The following is a 19,543-nucleotide window of genomic DNA, read 5'->3' as shown; positions in this document are numbered from 1 at the left end:
ATAATACATGGAGGGTGGTGAGCAATCACTTCTATGGGATGGTGAGAAATGGTGTGGGAAATGGCAGGTGTGCAGTAGAGGGAGGGGACAAACAATAAAGGAGAACAGAGAAACTGGTTTAAGGTGAGGAATGGGAGCAAAAACAGTATCTGTATCTAAGTACAATTGGGTGTACTTAGATTCTATTTTAGATTATGTCAAATAACACTTTTAGCTGTGTAGCTATTGGGAACTGACATTTAATTAGTGAATGACAAGCATGAAATAGCAAGGTGACATGGAACCACTTAAGAATAAAGCCATCATTATTTCTCTTGCAGTTTATACCTGCAAAAGTATTGTTTTGTCCTTTATTAAACCTTCACAATATTACTGCGAGAAAGATAAATAACTAGAACTAGCTATTCACTCTTCCTTGTGGACTAAACAAAAGGAAATTGGTTTAAATTGTAGTCAAGTAAAAATGTCTTGGCTAAAAAGCCCATATCTGTGCTAAAAAATATTTCCTAAATGGGTTACCGATTTTAGTAAATAGGTATGGAGTTTACTAAGTTTACTTTTTATGACACATTAGCTTAAGCCAGGGTAATTACACTGGAAGACCCAGGGTTAAACATAAACATAGAAGGCACACTCAGCTTTCTACATGGGATGCTTAATACTCTCCTGACTTCAGGTTTTCTCCCAAAGGACTGTCCCATTTCCTGAAATTTTCACATTACTGGCTCTTTGGGAGGAATCACCGAGGGCCCCCATAATGGAAAAGAGTATATGGATTACATCATAGATTAATTTTAACCATCTACCCTCACTTAGATAATTTTCTCAAAAATAATTCCCATTTATCTAGAAAAATTCCAAGAAAATGGAAAATGGGACAGATAATTTTCAATAGAGTGGGAAGTGATTCAAAAACCATTTAAGACGTGGTCACTGGCAGAAATTCCCTGGTAATGGCTTGTGAACATGCAAATCCCTAAGTGAAGGAGGCCAGCCATTGTGACAACAAAAGCCCCATCTAGAAATTGATTATTCATTCAACAAATATTTATCATTCAACTATATAATAATGCAACAGGCACTGTCCTTGGTACTGGGGCTAAAGAGTTAATAAAACAGACAAAAATCCCTGTCTTCAGGGACCTTAAATTTTAAAGGGAAACACAGACCATCAACAATGAGAAATGAAAAAACCCCACAGTATGTTGAATATTGACACGTGCTAAGGAGAAAAGGAAGACGGGGTGGGGGGGGGGGAGTGATAAGACTTGGGTGTGTGCACGCATATGTGCTTCCCAGAAGGGAGGCTGTAATTTTTGATAAGACGTCTGTTTTACAGTGAAGGTTAAAGGAAGCTGGGAAATGAGCCATCAGGTACCTGGGCAGAAGATCCTTCAAACAGAGGAAACAAAGGCACTGGACAATCTCATGAGGTTCAAAAGAAAGAGGAAAAGGAAAGCACTGACATTGCTTCCTTAATAGTCTTGTTTCATGTCAGTCTTGTCTCTTCAAGCTAGCATGCAGATGGCAGCCTCTTCATGGTCTTCCCACTCTCATTGCCACTCAGGCCTTCGATGTTTTAGTCAAAGTATTGTTGTCTACAGGCAATCTTCTAGAACTTCTGAGCCCACATCTTCATCTCCCTCTATTCATCATTTGACTCATGATTTTTCCATCCCTGGAGATTGATTCCTCTGCCAACTTTTGTGACTCCACTACTTTTCTTGCCAGCATCCTTGATTTCCAGGTCCCTTACTCTTCTGGAAGAATCAGTCTCTATCTGCCAACCTTGATCAGCCCCATCACCCTCATCTTAGATGAGGTTTTCATCTATCATATGACTTACGGTAAATATTTTCCTAACCAATTCCTACTTCTGCTCTCTACAGCTGGTCCTATCCCTTCTCCCCCTGTACCTTCACTGGGCACTGTATGCAAGCACTTGTATGTGTGTGGGATGGAGGGGACATCTGAGGACCCTAGAATTGCTTCTAATTGCCACATAGTGCTGCTTCCATGCCTGGTCCTCTTCTGACTGAGGAACAGGCAGTTCCAGCATGGTGTCAATACCAACTGCCCCAGATCTTGGGCTCAGAGTCTTAAAAGGAATTTCATCTCATTCTCTTCCAGGACCTTTGGAACTCTATTCCCAGTTTTGTTGGCATTTCCAGTGTTCTAGTTGACCTCAGGAATGCCAAGTTAGGGTAGTTCCAGAATCCGATACCTACCTGGGTACATACTCCTCAGAGGAAGGTAATATTTCTTTCTAAAATTCTCATATATTTTTCTATAGATAATGGGTTGCTTCCCTGCTTTACCAAGGCAGACTGCCCTCAGGGACTCCATGGTGATTTGACTTCTGAGGGAAAGTCTAGGAGGACTTGTTCAAGTATACAAAGGGCATTCTGTGGAAAAGCACTCAGTTGAGAAAATGAGAGAACCAACCCCCTGTCCTCCACCCAAACATATAAATTTCATCTCTCAAAGGGTTCCCAGCCTCACAGTGTAAAAAGAAGAATTGTACTAAATTTTTAAGGAGCTTACAATGTAGTTGAGAAGACCAGAATTAACTGACTCTAAGGGGAAGAACATTGTCTTACATCTCTTTGGAGTCCCATTAGCCAAGACTCTCAGTTATTGCTGAGGTTATTGCTATGTACAGTAACTAAGAGAAGATGATATATTTCAGATTTGTAAAATGAATAAAAGACCATTCAAGTGGAAACATTAAAAAAATAATAGAGTAAGATGTAAATGAGCTCTTTCGATTTGAAATGCAGATTAGGATGTTACTGTATAGTGATGAGAGAAAAAATGGAGTAGACTGTTATCTTAAAGAAATTAATTCCAGGTAAAGATTATGCTGCATGATGTTTTGATACATAATAATGGTAATAATAAAATTTGTTATTTATTAACTCCCCTGAAATTATTTAAACTTCTCAACAATCTTACGGGGTAGATGGTATTATAATCTCTGTTTTACAGATGAGGCTCATAGTGCATAGGTTGTTTCCAACATCATATGGTAGAAATTAAGGTATATGGTAGAGATCAAATTAGAACCTAGAAATTTGGACTTCAGAGCTTATGCATTGAAGAATACTAATAACTAGTTGCTTCTGCAATGTTGTGTACTGCTGTATATTGTGACTTTATGTACGTATGTGTGAATGAATGTATTTATATACATACATATATATGTAAAATATATGTAAATTTCCCTAAGTATCTGTTCAGTTCTGCCTCTGATCCTTTAACTAACCTTGTCCCCAGTCAGGGGAAATTTATAAGATCCTAGTCTCACAGAACAGAGATTTAACATTGTTGTTGAGTATTCTTGATTCATTCAGGTCTTGCACCTAATTTTAGGGACTGAGTTTTTGCCTTGTGATTCACTCCCAGAGCCTTTTTGTCTCTCTACATCCCCATTTTGGTAACATGGACAGCATTTCAGTTCTGCTTTTTGCATGCTGTTCTGCTATGAAATTAAAGTATTTGTGAATTAAAGTTTGTGAACTTGAATACTTGAATCTTCCAAGTATTCAGGTTCACACACAGCTCAACTTGATTTACCTCTCCACTACCTGAAAGCTTAAATTCAAGACATTTTTCAGACGGTAATATCTGGCTCTGGTAATTGATTGCATCAGGGGTGAGGGAGTACTGTCTGCATTGCTACAATCATTTTCTCTCAAGCTAGATAGATGGGGTATTGGACACAAACCTGCTGTACATTTCTGGCCTAAATTGTTGAATGGTTGCTGATGCCTCCATATGGTATACAGAAGGAATTAATAATTGAAGATGAAGCCAAGAAAAGAATTAACAATGAACCCAGCCTGATGGCTGGCTGGCTCCTGGTGCCATCCATCAACTAAAATAGAAAATCTGGGAGAGAAAAATGTTTGAAGAGAATGTAGTTAAGTTATAAACATAACATAACTTTGGATACAGCAATTTTAATATGCCTTTGACATTGAAAGTAAATATATAACTCTTGAGTTTAGAAGAGAGCATTTAGAGGGGTGCTTGGGTGGCTCAGTTGGTTGGGCATCTGACTTTTTTTTTATTTCTGAGAGAGAGAGAGACAGTGTGAACAGGGGAGGGTCAGAGAGAGAGGGAAACACAGAATCTGAAGTAGGCTCCAGGCTCTGAGCTAGTGGTCAGCACAGAGCCCGACGCGGGGCTTGAACCCACGAACCGTGAGATCATGACCTAAGCCGAAGTCGGACGCTCAACCGACTGAGCCACCCAGGTGCCCTGGGCATCTGACTCTTGATTTTGGCTCAGGCTATGATCCCAGGGTTGTGGGATCAAGCCCCATGTTGGGCTCTGTGCTGAGTGTGAAGCCTGCTTGAGATTCTCTCTCTCTCTCTCTCTCTCTCTCTCTCTCACACACACACACACACACACACTCTGCCCCTCTCCACTGCTTATACTCTCTCTGTAGCTCTGTAGCTCTGTAGCTCTCTCTCTCTCTCTCTCTCTCTCACACACACACACACACACACACACACTCTGCCCCTCTCCACTGCTTATACTCTCTCTGTATCTCTGTAGCTCTCTCTCTCTCTTTCTCTCTCTCTCTTTTTAAAAAAAGTTTTTAATATTTTATTTATTTCTGAGAGAGAGAGACAGCATGAGAAGGGGAGGGTCAGAGAGAGAGGGAGGCACAGAATCTGAAACAGGCTCCAGATGAAAATTTTAATACTTTATTGACCAATTAATTAAAGACTATATATGTATTTAGTAATAGCATGATTACTACACAAGGTAGTTTTCCTACCTGCCTTACTTCCATGTATGTCATATTATTTTATATTACATACAGGAATTTTACATAAAATTAGATTATGGGTTAAGAGAAAGAAAGGAGACCCCTTACTTTATGATTGGAGAATGATTCTTTATATATCATGTTTTCAGAATTGTGTTTTGTAATCTTTTCCTAGAGTGCTATGAAATTAAATAATAATTAGCATGTAACTTATTTCTTATAAATTTCAAAATACCTATCAAACATTGAATTAAGTCAGAAATGATTGTAAACATAAGAAGCATTTGTGGCAAAATATCCTCTTCTACCTGTAATCTTTCAATAAACTTATCGGTAAACATATTTGGTCATAATCTTTTAGCATCTTCTCATGGAATGCAAGTGAGGCATCATTTATGGTGCCAGTACGACCCTCTAAACAGCTGGATAGGTGGGACACTAGTGTAAGGATTAGCCTTCATTTTACTATAAAATGTTTCATTTCCATCATTTGGAAAATTATTTTTACACTAGGTGGTGGTTATTACTCTTAATTTCTTCTAAAATATATATGCCCTACTGCAAACTAAACATTTGCAATAACATGCTTGTCTGTTGCTTGATAGTGGCGAGTGCATCTTTTCATTTTTGGTTAACACCTGGTACAATTCCTAGCATGTGATAGGTACTTCATAGTGTGTGTGAACTAATGGAAGAGTTTTGTGGGTTTTTTGTCATATTTATTGGGTATGATTCATAATTCTCAAGTTATCTTGTAACTGTTTCTATATATCCTCTGCTGATACAAAAATATGCCCACTTTAGAAAAGAACCACTGGTTAGGCATTTTTAAACTGAGCCACTCCTAAAAATATTTTAACAAATATTCCCTTTTTACCTTTTAGATTCAGCTAAAATGTTATGTCTTCTGAGAAACCTAAGTTTTAAGTCAGAATCAATCATTCACCTTTAGCTACCAAGGAAAAGTATAATAGAATCTCTATGTTGAATACTATTAACGTGGCTTACTCTTTTGCTTTTGTGAGCTATAGTCCATTGAAGAGATTTTCTGATTTGATGTAGATGAAATTTCTTCTAGAAGGAATAAAAAGAAAAATATAGAAGTAATATTTAGTATTCAAGAGTAGAATGTACAGCAAGGCAATAGTCTGGATATCAGCGATTGAGAACTGGACTTTCCATATTCCATTATGTCTATCATTAGCATAAACTTAGGGGCTTTGTCCATAGATTTTTATATAAGCTTTCTAGACAGGAAGAGGATGGAGGGGAAAAAAAAAAAAAACCTGTCCCTTTCTAACCCTAGAGAAATGTGACAAGAAAAAAAGAGAAGTGGGAGAATATGATGAATAGATCTATCCCTTCTGTGAGTAAAGATACCAATGTGCAGAGTGAGTCCTTGCCTGATTGAGGCTCTGGGTGGAGGGCCGCTCATACTTTTCCTTGTACCATCCTGGCTGGGGCTCAGCCAGAACAGAGTAATTTTGAAGGCACAGCCTGAAATTTTATTTTTCCAATTCACTCTTACCCTTTCCTGTATATTATAGGCCCCCTGGGTAGCTAAGAGTCTGATTGGCAACTTGCCAAGACTTGGCAGTGTGATGTATTTCTGTGAGTGGACCACCTAGGCTGGTACTGAATGGGATACTCAGCTTAGTGTTTATAGCAGCAATATGAGCAAAAATGAGGCTGAACCTGCCAGGGGAGTGATTTGTATATTGGAGAACCCTAAAGAATGGTCTACCATTTTGTTGCCCAGTTTTTAGCATGGGAGAACCACAGAGCAAACAGAAACTAGGCAATTAAGGAGCATCACCAGGAGGCTGGAGGAGCCAGAAAACCCCACCAAAAGAATGCCCCACCCCAGTGACCCTTACCCCACACCTAGATATCATGTTGGAGAAGAACTCAGAAGGTGGTGGTATAAAGAGTAAGAAATCTGAGAGACAAAGTTTCCCAGAGTTGCTGAACATTACCTAAATGTGTTATTTCAATTGTCATATTTGACTAAGTTTTAAAATGGATTAGACAGTTAGTTAATGCTTCTCCCAATAAACCACAAATGGGGCCTCCTAAAAACCCGATATAGACAAAAACTTTAAAAAGTATATATTCTCTAGGAATTACATTTTATAACCCACTTTCATGTTTTATTAAAGTAACTTAACATTGATCCTTCCCATATGCTTGTGTATCCATTAGCTATTTTCATATTCTTTTATAGAAAATGATATATGTATCTGTCTCTGTATTAGACTGCTAGGCCTTCCCTAAGAGAATACTATGGACATGGTGGCTTAAATGATAAAAATTTATTTTTGTACAGTTATGGAGGCTGGAAGTCCAGGATCAAGGTGTCAGCAGGGTTGGTTTCTACTGAGACCTCTCTTTCTGGCTTTAGATGCTACTTCTCACTAAATTTTCACATGACCTTTTCTCTGTGCATGTACAACCTTGGTGCCCCTTCCTCTTCTTATAAGGACACCAAACCTATTGGATTAGGGCCACTCTTATGGCTTTATTTTAAAATATTTTTTTAATTATTTTTTTAATGTTTATTTTTGAGAGAGAGAGAGAGAGAGAGATGGAACATGAGTGGGGGAGTGACTGAAAGATAGGGAGACACAGTATCTGAAACAGGCTCCAGGCCCTGAGCTGTCAGCACAGAGCCCAACACGGGGCTCAAACTCACAGACCAGGAGATCATGACCTGAGCCAAAGTCGGACTGTTAACTGACTGAGCCACCCAGGTGCCCCTGACCTCACTGAACCCTAACTGCATCCTTGAAGACTGTTTCCAAATACACTCACATTGAGGGTTAGGGCTTCAAAATACAAATTTGGAGGGAACATAGCAGTCTCCATCACTGTATTAGTTATCTGACAGAGACTTTGTCATTATTTCCCTAATCCCTGCCTGGTGACTGATAGATAGTAGTGCTTAATAAATGATGAGTAGATACAAAGCAAAGTAATACATACATAATGTAGAATATAGTGTGGTGAGTAAAGACACAGACTTGAGACATGGGTTCAAGTTCCAGATGCACCTCTTATCCAGACCCAGTTTTTAAATCTGTAAAGTAGGCACAATGTTAACATCTTTCCTTTTCTTTTGTTAGAAAATTAAATGCATGTAAATTATACATACTCAGTAAATGTTACTTATGATTGTCAACATTTAACTGCTTCATTTGATCAACCTACTTTCATTTGCATATCAGCTTAAAATCGACACCTCTCCTGTCTGATCAGCAGGATCAGAGCACCTGGGGTATAATCAAAGCTGCAGACATAGGAGTAGAGTGAGCATGTCACAGAGCCATCATCCCGGGCAGTTGTTCTCTAGGGATTGTTTCTGTCTGCTTGGGGGTGATATTTTGGCCCTCGTGATGGGTAATATTCTTAGTGTTTTCAGGCAAAGTTAGGCTGAATTAATTTTAGAACTGACCCACTTACATATTTTTAAACTTTAGACTACGGCAGCTGAACAGCTAAGTTGGACAATTTACAAACTGTATGATGGCTTATATGGGGCAGGCCATTCTCGAAATAGGTCCAGGAGGCTCCAGAGCCCAAGTGAGTGGTTCTTGACAGATTCAAAATATCAATTAAATCCTTAACCCTTGGTCATCTAATGGAAGTCTAGCAATTTGAAGGGTAAAGAAAAGGAAACATATCATATAGTCTGGTATGGAATCAAAACCAAAAAATGGAATCAAAACCAAATTCAAATCTAGAATGCCATAGAATGGTTTCCAAATAAATACATATTTGAATGTTTCCATTACACTGAACTATAATTACCTGCCAGATTTTTATTTTATTTCTTATTAATTTTTTAAAAACTTTATTTATTTATTTTGAGACAAAGAGAGAACATGAGAATGGAAGGGACAGAGAGAGAGAGAGAGAGGGAAGCCCAAGCAGACTCTACACCATCATCACAGAGCCCAATGTGGGGCTGGAACTCACAAACCATGAGATCATGACCTGAGGCAAAATCAAGTCAGATGCTTAACTGACAGAGACACTCAGGAGCCCCACCAAAATTTCAATTTTAATACTTGGATTAATTTGGTTAACTTGCAAGATTTTCATGCATTCAAGAAATAGCATAAGAGTCATTCTTAACCTCAAAACAATATTTGTGAAGTCTTTTTACTATTTCCTCAATGAATCTTAAAATAATCCTTTGAACTAAAATTCTCTCCCCTAAACTCCTGATAAGAACTTTATCTGTGTACTCCTCATATGTTACTGTTATCATTCAGTGTGTGATGGTTTGTTATACCTCTTCTTCTTCCCTCACCCTGCTGCCTTCCTTGAATTCAAGGATGGAAACTGATTTATCTTTGTATTTCTTGCAACGATGTTCAGAGTCCTACACATAGTAGGTGCTAAATAAATATTAAGGAATTCCAGTGTAACCAGTATCTATTCAGAGGCTACTCCCTGCTTTGTGGTCTCATTCACAATTCAACCGTAACATTTTTCCTACTAAGTTGAACTTAGACTTAGAATTTTTCTCAACACAGTGCTCCAGGGAGCTACTATCTGTCAGCTATGCTTGGTATGAGAATGAAATGACTTCCCTATTCTGGCCCTTGAGTTTCCAGCCAGAGATTTTGCCTTGAATTGTGGTCATTCATCTAGGCCCTTGTTAAGGATGCCTAAAAGTTACCTAAAAAGTAACTCCTATATGCTATGTGTATTGAAAGACAACCAGCCCCTATAAATAGTTGTGACTAAATAAGAGTGTAAGAGTGAAATAATTACTATTAAGTATTCTGAGTCACATTAGGTCAAATCACTTGCTTTGATAATTAGATATAGAGGTAGCCTTGTTTTTAATGGGTTTTATTCAGTGTACAGTGCAGTGTGTAAGAATTCCAAGATTTTGCCCTATGATTCTCACTAGAGAGGTTAGTTTATTGACCACTTTTTTTTTTTTTTTTTAAGAGAGAGACAGAGAGCACGCACACATGTGAGCCAGGGCAGAGAGAATCCTAAGCAGTCTCCACACTCAGCACGTAGCCCAATGCAGAGCTCAATCTCAGCCTGTGCGATCGTAACATGAGCAGAAATCAAGAGTCAGATGCCTAACATTTTATTGACCACTTTTTTAAAAAAAGATTATGGAGTTCTCCTTTATTATTATTTAAATTATTTTAAAACTATTTGACACTATTATGAAGTTTCTAAGAGTAGTTATAGACCTTTGCTTCAAAATAAATGATTTTGCTCCTTTAGAATTTCAGACAATGTTTACCTTGCTATTTACTTCTTATGTGCATGGAAGTCTGTTTCTCTTATCTTCAACTCAGGGAAATGTTTGTGATCATGTGTGCATGATAAGGGGAATTATGAACACTTGGCCACACTCAAGGAGATACTGGAAAGGCAGCCTTTTGTGCACTAGACCCTGCACTCTCTTTTGATCAAAGTCAAGAAGACTACTCATACTAAAATTCATCTGGCCAGTGAAAGTCTGTTTGGGGTTAAGTGGAGAAGTCTGCATAAATGGTCAGCTACTTTTCCCATTACATAATGCCTTTTACATGTAGACCCTAATGATACTGTATTTTCTAGTAGCTTTGATCCAAGAAAGAAATAAAGACAAAAATTACCTGGTCAAAAAAGAATAATGAAACCAGAATAAATAAATGCTCACAGTCAGATCTGAAAGTAGTAGTATTTCTTCAAAGAGCTGAGATGTGCACAGAAGGTTTTATCCATTTTTCTTAGAAGATATATTATAAAACATGACTATAATAACTACATTTCTAATATCACAATGAAATACTGTATTTAGAAGGAAATTTAAAGATATTAGAATTTAATCTCATCAACCAAACTAAAGAATAAATTAACTTCATTCTAGGATTTATTTATTGACAAATAGCTTCTTCCTGTCAAAATTCTATCAAGATCTGAATTTCTAAGCCTATTAAAAATAATAGATAAATCAATAATAATTTAGTGAACTTCTTTCCACTTAAACCTCCTTCATATAAAATGAATGAAAACATTCAATTTAACCACTTATTGAAAGAGAAATAAGTCATAATCTGTTGACATAGAATCAATGTCTCCTGTATTGCCTGGGTCTTACTTTTTTATCTAAAATGTGATATTACCTTGTGAAAATATTTTGGTTTAAGTACACATATCTTAAAATTAATTGTAAGCCTTTCTATTTAACTAAAAGTAAGTCATAAAAGGGACACTTTATGGCTGCAACATTTTGCTAATAGTGAGTACTGTGGTCAAAAAAACCTGAAATCATAAAAATGTTCCTCCGTGTTTATCAATAGTATTGATTTAATAACTGATTATGAATCACATTTTGATACCATGTTACTAGTAACAACTCTACATAGTGCTGATATCAAGTATATTGCTTCAAGGATATGTTCATAGTTATGGCAATTTACTGTTTATTATCTATATCGTGTGAGAAACATTTCCAAAATATTTACCAATATAAACTAAAACCATTAATCACTAATGACTGATAGAGAAAATTGCCTAAAAGTTTGTACTTATCAATAACAAAACAAAAATGCTATAATTAAAAAATGAAAGCATGGATTGTATTCAAAATTGAAATTATCAAAAAATTAATACAATCCTTCTCCAAGTGTAGCCTTTTTAAAAAAAATTAACGTTTTATTTATTTTTGAGAGAGAGAGAGAGACAGAGCACACATGGGGAAGGGGCAGAGAGAGAGGGAGACACAGAATCTGAAGCAGGCTCCAGGTTCTGAGCTGTCAGCACAGAGCCCAATACAGGGCATGAACTCATGAACCATGAGATCATGACCTGAGTCAAAGTTGGATGCTTAACCAACTGAACCACCCAGGCACCCTAGCCTATTTTTATTATTAATGAAGAACTCATGGGATAATAATTCACTTCTTCACTAAAATATCAGTATCCCACATCTTTTATCTCCATTAGAAAAATAACTGAAAACTAAAATCCCACCAGTTCTCAACTTTGTGTTTCTGTAATTGTTAAAAAGAAAAAGGAAAGTACATTACTTATAAGCCTAATGAGATATTTTGAAAGTTTTAATTTATACTAGTTGTAAAGTTCTATTTATTTATTGTGCATGATGTTTTTATAATTGTTTAAGTAGGTGAGTGAGATGCATAAAAGGCAGAAGGAAACCAAAGGACTCTAGAACACCAACATTCAACTCCCCTATACCTTATACCCTGCCTTATTCTTAGTCCCAATTCCATTTTTGATTCTTTGTTCTTATGACATATTTCAAACTCCATATGAAGACCTTACAGGGAATCCATGCATGGAGCATGCCTGCCACATGCTGGGCAAATAGAACTCACTGTAATTATCTCTATTTTATAAGGGATGAAACTGAGATGCAGAAAGGCTAAGCCATTTGTAAGAAACCACATATAAGTAAGCATTCTTTGAGATGGAGATAGAAACCTTTAATCAAGAAGAGGTTAAAATGTCATGATTCCAAATCTGAAATAGATGGTCTGAAATGGCAGATTCTTAAGAGAGAATAATTAAAGGAGTTGATGCCTCATTGTCTTTAACGATATTCCTTGCTGTTCCATCAAACCATTGAATAGATAAGAGGTGAGCAATAAGTTTCAAGCTGATCTTTTGTATAGCCAGATAATTTAGACAAAAGCTCATAGGGATGGTGTGGAAAGTAAATTCACCTACCTAGCCTCCAAACTCCAACTTCCAGTAGAGGGTGAATGAGTGACACCTGGACACAGGGAGCAGCATAGCATTACTGTATATTATGGTTTCCTTTTTGAAATTTGCAGTGTCGGGCCACAGACCGTGTATGCTATGATAATTGTAGTAATTTGAGCTTAAGAATCTGAGATTGCTATGCTTCTCCTGAATTTTAGACTGGGCAAATGAACTTTATTCATATTCTATTTTCACTTCACCTATGCTCAGAAGATTTAACCTATAATTATGTAAGGTGGTTCATCCTAATTCTTTACTACAGTGGCCATTATCTCCAGTGCTTAAAAGGTGAAAGAGAATACCACCTTCCAGATAGGCTAACACCTATTTTTTTTTTTTTTTTTTACTTCTCTCTCCATATCTGGGAAAGCTCTGGATCAGAAACCTTATCAGGCATCTCCTCACCCTCAATTTAAATTCTGATTACTCTCCTGGGGAAAGGAAATAGGCCATTCCTAAATTTAAAAATTTTGCAACCAGGGGGAAATAGTGAAAGTATGTATTTATCACACCTCCTGTAATGACTCTAATTCCCTGATATCAGTTTTTAATGGATCATTTCCCTTACATCTTTATATTTTATATAAAACTATACTTGAAAATGATCTAACATTAGTCTACTTGTTCATGGATTCATAATTCTTTTCTTTTGTACTTGACTGTTCTTTAAAGTTTTTTTCAAGTAAATCTATATAATGCATGATGCAAATTTATCCTAAAGGGCTTCTTATATAAATGAGTGTGATTAACAGCTCATATATATGAGAACTTCTATGGTGACTGTTAATGCAATAAAACCTTTTTGGTTGTTCTTTTCAGGAGGTTATTCAGGAGGTTATCTCCTTCCTCCAAGGAAGGAGAAGCAGAGAAAGGATGATGTATTAGTGATGTAGGATTACTTTACCAGTTGAGGAAGCACCTCTGGACTTTCTCAATGTCAAGGAGTGTGGTAGTGATCTCATTGTGATTGCTTGGATAAGGAAGACAAATACTGCTTCCTTTAGGGGACCTTACTAATCCTCAGGTTATACTTTACATACTATCCCAGTCTTTAATATGAATACAATTTAAAAATATCTCGAAAAGAAGAGTTTAGTTGCTTATGCTCAGGAGAACACCTTCCGGAATGGCACAGGGACACACTTTAAGCACTTCTTTTAATTATTAAATGAGATCTACTTAAGGAGTTCAAGGGGGAAGACCATTGAATTATGAGTTGACCATCTGCTGGCTTTGCCTCTGCTGCTAGTGCTTTAATAACAAGAGGGGGAAAAATTCCTTTTATCCTTGTAAACCTGCTTCTTTTACAACAAAACGTAGTAGAGAGTCTCCTGGCTTTCTAGAATCTCTTCCAGTTTAAATGTGTTCTAGTATACAAACATTTTCTAGTAGGCCCTTCAGTAGCTAGATCTCATTTACTTCATCCTATGTGAAAATAGTACAAAAAATAAAGCTGAAATGTTGAGCCAATCTTGTAGTATTATGCAAGTAATGAAAGGACACAATCATGCTGTCTGATGTGAATTTGGTGATAATTATGATACTATCTTCATGGTCTAGTTCTTGGCCATGTAAATTGCCTGTTAAGAGTAAAATGCTATGTGGGGTGCCTGGGTGGCTCATTTGGTTAAGCAGCTGACCCTTGATTTCAGCTCAGGTTATGGTCTCATGGTTCATTCGTGAGATTGAGCCCTAGGTCAGGCTCTGTGCTGACAGCATAGAGCCTGCTTGGGATTCTTGTTCTCTCTCTGCCCCTACCCTGCTTGGCTCTCTCTCCCTCCCTCCCTCTCTCTCTCTCAAAGTAAGTAAATAAATGAATAAATATTTTTTAAAAAGAGTGAATGTCATTCACCACAGCAGTCTAGTGTGGTTCAGTGAGATGTATATGTAATGTAGGCAACTTATCTAAATTATGTGTGGGAAGCTACTAACTGAAATTTTTAAAATTAAATGAAAGTCACAGTCTGATAAACTTTTAAGAAAGTGAAAGGATGAACATTAATCATTGTATCTAAAAATATTTGTCTAATTCGCAGTGGAGAAGTTGAGTTACACTTCTTGTGATAAACTGTGGTCCCCCTGAAGGCAAGGACACTTTCTTATTTGCCCTGGCACAGGGTAAAAGTATTAATAAGTATTTACTGAAGTGAATCTTATAAAATGGAAGTTTGGGGAGTTAATCGATTGTGTGTGTTGGGATAGGCACTTTCACACATACAACAAACAAACAGGCACAATTCAATATACAAGTTTAAGCACATTGCAATAAACTTCATGAGGTATATAGAATCAGAATTAGAAAATTAAAAAGGACCTTGGGGATCATCCAATTGTTTTATGATATTGAAATTTTATTTTAATGAGACAACATGACAAGAAATGACATTCTCATTCTCTGGGAGCTGAGAATGTGAAAGAATGTATATTTAGCCTTTCTAAGGGAATTTCCAAATTAAAATAAGTTTAAATTCCAAAAGTGTAGACAGGATAATATCAGATCCTTCCTGTCCCCACCTGTTTATCTTTAGGCCTCTAGGAACTTCATGTATTGTGTTGTGTAATTTTGGTGTGGTTTTGGAGTAGCAGTGAGTATTTTTCAGATGGGCTGATGGGATTTGGGGGTGGGAGATAAAAATTGGGAGCTGAAATCTTCACTGGAAAAGATATAACAATTACAACTCTTCTTTCTCTTCTGTGGTAAAGTGAACACTAAGTTACCTTAAAAGGAAGTTACAGAAGCAGAAAGAGAAGAAAGAATTTATTATAAAAGCAATAATATCTAATGAATTTGTGCTTCAAAAATATATTTTACACAAGTTAAAGCAATATATTACCTTATGTTTCATTTCAGTGTATGTTATTATGAACCGAACACCTGCTGTTTGGTAGGCTCTGTGCTTGATCTTTAAAATATATATCATATCTTGCGGCACCTGGGTGGCTCAGTCAGTTAAGCAGCCAACTCTTTATTCTGGCTTAGGTGATAATCTCACAGTTGTATGAGTTCGAGTCCCACATTGAGCTCTGTGCTGACCCTGCAGAGCCTGCTTGGGATTCTCTCTCTCTCTCTCTCTCTCTCTCTGCCCCTCCCCTGCTCAGGCTCTCTCTGTCTCTATCAAAATAAATAAACTTAAAAAAAGATATCATCTCATTTAATATTCATAGCATTACTGTTATTATTTTTGTTCTACATGTATATCAAGAAAATGAGTATCCTTTAGAAAAGTCAGATATTTGTTCAAGGTCACATGACTGTCAATGTATGAACGATATTTTATTTTTATTTTTTATTTATTTATTGGAAGGTCTCATTGAATTATTTTTATTTTTATTTTTTTAATTTTTATTTATTTATTTTTTTACAAATAGTTTATTAAGTTGGTTTCCATATAACACCCAGTGCTCATCCCCACAAGTGCCCCCCTCCCCCCTCATCCATCAGTCTTCGGTTTTTGTCAGCATTCAAGAGTCTCTCATGGTTTGCCTCTCCCCTTTTCCCCCACCATTTCCCCCCTTCTTCTCCCCCATGGTCCTCCGTTAAGTTCCTCCTAATCCTCCTATACGTGCAAACATATGATATTTGTCCTTCTCTGCCTGACTTATTTCGCTCAGCATAACACCCTCAAGGTCCATCCATGTTGCTACACAAGGCCAGATTTCATTCTTTCTCATTGCCATGTAGTATTCCATCGTATATAGATAAACCGTGTCTTCTTGATCCATTCATCCATGGATGGACACTTAGGCTCTTCCATGTTTTGGCTATTGTTGAGAGTGCTCCTATGCATCAACATTTCTATATCCCTTGGGTAAATTCCTAGCAGTGCTATTGCTGGGTCATAGGGGAGTTCTATTGTTAGTTTCCTGAGGAACCTCCACACTGTTTTCCAGAGGGGCTGTACCAGTTTGCATTCCCACCAACAGTGTAGGAGGGTGCCCGTTTCTCCACATCCTTGCCAGCATCTCGCGTTCTCTGATTTGCTCATTTTAGCCACTCTGACTGGCATGAGGTGGTATCTCAGTGTCATTTTGATTTGTATTTCCCTAATGAAGAAGGATGCTGAGCATCGTTTCATGTGTCTGTTGGCCATCTGGATGTCCTCTTTGGAGAAGTGTCTGTTCATATCTTCTGCCCATTTCTTTACTGGGTTGTTTGTTTTTCGGGTGTGGAGTTTGGTGAGTTCCTTATAGATTATGGATATTAACCCTTTATCTGATATGTCACTTGCAACTACCTTTTCCCATTCTGTTGGTTGCCTATTAGTTTTGTGGGTTGTTTCCTTTGTCGTGCAGAAGCTTTTAATCTTGATGAGGTCCCAATCATTTATTTTTGCTCTTGATTCCCTTGCTTTTGGGGATGTGTCAAGTAAGAGGTTGCTGCGGTGGAGGTCAAGGAGGTTGTTTCCTGCTTTCTCCCCCAGGGTTTTGATGGTTTCCTGTCTCACATTCAGGTCTTTTATCCATTTTGAGTTTATTTTTGTGTATGGTGTGAGAAATTGATCTAGTTTCATTCTTCTGCATGTTGCTGTCCAATTCTCCCAATACCATCTGTTAAAAAGGCTGTCTTTTTTCCATTGGATATTCTTTCCTGCTTTGTCAAAGATTAGTTGGCTGTATACTTTTGGGTCCACTTCTGAGTTCTCAATTCTATTCCATTGGTCTACGTGTCTGTTTTTTGTGCCAATACCATACTGTCTTGATGATGACAGCTTTGTAGTAGAGGCTAAAGTCTGGGATGGTGATATCTCCCATTTTGGTTTTATTTTTCAGTATTACTTTGGCTATTCAGGGTCTCTTGTGGTTCCATACAAATTTTAGGATAGTTTGTTCTAGTTTTCAGAAGTATGCTGGTGCAATTTTGATTGGAATTGCATTGAATGTGTAGATTGTTTTGGGCAGTAATGACATTTTAACTATATTTATTCTTCCTATCCATGAGCATGGAATATTTTTCCATTTCTTTGTGTCTTCTTCAATTTCCTTCATAAGTTTTCTATAGTTTTCATAGATCTCTTGTATCCTTGGTTAGGTTTATTCCTAGGTATCTTATGGTATGAACCATATTTTAAATAGAATTTTCTTGACTCAAATACTGTTTTCATAATGTGTTGCTCTCTTCCCAGTGGATTTCAGTCAAATTGATCTAGTGTAAAGTGGTAAGTAGATGAAGGGTACTAGCTTTGGGACTAATTCCATCCTTTATTAACTAACTGTGCTGAAAGAATTTAGTTCCATCTAAGTAAAGCTCAAAAACCAGAAAACTCATCAGTGGTGTGAGAAATCACAATAGTGGTTACCTTTTAGAAGTAGCCACAGGGAATGGATATGAGATGGACCTCTGGCAGAGCACCGGTAGTCTTTTTTTTTTTTTTTTTTTCAGACCAAGTGGTGGTTAAATGGCTAAGTTCACCTCAGGAAAATTTCAGTGAGCTGTACACTAAAATGATTTATGAACTTTTCTGCATGAATGCAATACTTTAAAAGTTTTCCTTCAGTTGGCATAATTTTATGAAGACTTTGATTAGCACAGGAAGTTTTCATGAGAATATCAAATGTTGCTTCCACAATAAAAATAAAACACAAAAGCTAATATAAGTTAGATTGTGGCACAAAATGACAAAGAACATTTTCCTATTTTTTTTTTCTAAAATGGTATGTGCTGCCTTGTGATGCAGTAAGTTTTCAATCACTAAATTTATCTAAGGTAAGCATTCCTATTAAAAAATCCTAAAAGGGAGCCTTTAAAGGGTGGAGGTGGACAAAATAACTTCTAAGGAACTTGTCTACTCTAGGAGATATAATTTTAACTTTATCATGAGTAAACACAAGCTCCTGAATGTGTTATACCCAACAATTTTTCAAACACTGTTCATCAGTGAGCAAATCATTTAAACTTTCAAGCTGATTCCACCTGAAAGAATGTGTATTTCTCAGTTTCTTATATTTTTAGCAACTCTTTTGTTATATGATTTAAATATATATATGACTAAGCAACTGGTTAAGCAAGAGATTATGCCTAGATTTTTTTTATTCTTAAGAAAAATCGAAAATAATCCCAAACAGTTGACTACTCTATTGGTAAAAGATGATGTGCCAAGGGAAAATTTAAAATGATGCTAAATATATCTATTCACTGTACCAGGAATGCCTTATGAAAAATTGAGCAAGTTCTATTTATTTCTCCCCTAAATAGTCAGATTAGATATGCATAATGTGCGTATGTGTTCGTATAAACATCATCATGTATTTTTCATATTATATAGCAAAGAGATTTTTATAATGGGTCCTGATTCAGTTTGTGCTCAACTTTAGGTGCATGAAAGGGACAGACTGGCACATATTCTACTTTTAGTTCACAGGACTGCCTCCTCCCGATTGCCATATCATTTGCAGATATCAATAATTATTGAATATTTGGTGAGACCCTGGAATTAAATTCGGTATGGTCGACACAGCAAAATGTAGACATGCACAAATTTAACATATACTTTCAGAGAATTTTCAGATCCTCTGTTTGCCATCCACTTACCCTGCAATGTCAATAGATTACAGGTTTCAAGTTCCTAGCCTGGTAAACTAATATGTACAGTCAAGACAACTAAGTAATGCCGACAATGTTGCTGAGTTTGTTAGAATATTAAACACTATTAGGCATTGTACCCTGCATGGCAAATTCAGTTTAAGATTCTTTAAGTGGTTACCAAAGCATTAACTATTTATCTTCACCCAAAACTGTGCCAAGCACTGCATAAAGCAAATATCTGTCTTTGGAACTTAGGGAGAAACCCCTGGTTAATGCTAAATTTTTGGTTATATTAAGTGACCCAAATGGAGAAGACCCATAAAGGTCAATTAATAATTTACTAAAATATTATTAGGTTTAAGGTCTTAGAGAAATTTATAATATATTTCTCTTCTAGGGCTAATGCTGGATTCACCCACAACCCAAGTTAAGAATCCAGTTGGCCACTTAGATTTTGATGGTTTTATATATAAAATGAAGGGGTTTATGCTTGCTTG

The sequence above is a fragment of the Hyaena hyaena genome, unplaced genomic scaffold (genome assembly GCF_003009895.1).
Source record: "Hyaena hyaena isolate Hyena2069 unplaced genomic scaffold, ASM300989v1 scaffold_365, whole genome shotgun sequence".
Lineage (NCBI taxonomy): Eukaryota > Metazoa > Chordata > Mammalia > Carnivora > Hyaenidae > Hyaena > Hyaena hyaena.
This window is presented reverse-complemented; position numbering follows the sequence as displayed.